The sequence below is a fragment of the Callospermophilus lateralis genome, chromosome 1 (genome assembly GCF_048772815.1).
Source record: "Callospermophilus lateralis isolate mCalLat2 chromosome 1, mCalLat2.hap1, whole genome shotgun sequence".
Taxonomy (NCBI): domain Eukaryota; kingdom Metazoa; phylum Chordata; class Mammalia; order Rodentia; family Sciuridae; genus Callospermophilus; species Callospermophilus lateralis.
Window position 1 is genome coordinate 118447545 of NC_135305.1, and position 1124 is coordinate 118448668.

Consider the following 1124-nt stretch of genomic DNA (forward strand, 5'->3'; position numbering starts at 1 on the left):
AAAGGCCTTGGCTCCAATCCCTGCAAAATACACAAACACACACACACACACACACACACACAGTGCCCAGGAAGCAGGCGGAGGCCTTAGGGAGGCCCTAGGTCCTGCTCTGGAACCCACATGGCCCCTCATGGTGGTGACTCCTGCTGAGGGGATCCAGCACCAGGAGAGGGGAAGCTAGAATTCTGTAGCCAAAGGCCTAGGCCACTGTGGAACAGCACTCTCCTGGCCTCCAGATTGGGTGTGGCCTTGTAGGATCTGCCCCATGACAGCACATGATGAGTACCATCCAGCGAAGGCTCTGGGGCAAGGAAGGATACAGAGAAAGTAGCTTCTGCTACTGCCACCACAATTCCAAAGGCACAGGCAGAAGTTCCTAGGTCACTAGCTGGCTGAGCACATTTATGACACCCAGACCTGGACCTTGGCAGTCAACAGGGAGGGGCTTGGAAAAAGAGGTCAGGCCAAGGTGGAGCAGGAGGGGAAGGTAGTAAGCAAGCAGGAGGAGGACAGTGACTCAGAGGATGAGAGTGAGGCTGAGGAAGAGAGTGAGGACAAGAGCAATGAAGAGAGTGAGGAGGTCCCTGAGAAGGAAATGGAAGATGCACAAGAAAAAGAGGTAGAGGAGGACAACCAAAGAGAATCTGAGAAGGGAGGAGATGCCACCAAGGCAGAAAGCAAATTTCACCCAGAAATAGAATAGGAAGCAGACAGTGGTCCAGAGGAAGTGTCCACATCAGGAGCTTGATTTGAGCCCCAGTTGCTAGAAAGATAGGCAGCTTACCTGTTTCCTGTGTCTGGTCATTGAGGCTCACCAGGGCCACCAGTTCTCCATTCTAGGTGAAGCCTTCAAAGAACTAAGAGTAAGTATTAGGCATTGAGAGCACAGGCCTAGGGGTCAGGACAGCTGGGTTTCAATTCAGATAACCTAGCAGTGACTACATAGGCTTGTCCCTCAAATGCTGGACTATTCAACTGTTGGGAGCTGTTCTTAATCACAGCTATTATTTTTGGTTGAACAACTTTGAGAATCCCATGAAGGTATGGACTTTAACCTGAGAAAAACTACAGTACATGCAAAATCTAGTATATAATTTCTAAAATATCACAAGCCTCTGGTCTCT

The 1124-nt window shown here is 49.8% G+C and overlaps 1 pseudogene; it reads left to right on the plus strand.

Moving 5' to 3' along the window:
• The first annotated feature begins 278 nt into the window (after window positions 1-278).
• On the plus strand, window positions 279-881 carry LOC143641988 (tripartite motif-containing protein 44 pseudogene; annotated as a pseudogene).
• Window positions 882-1124: the final 243 nt, after the last annotated feature.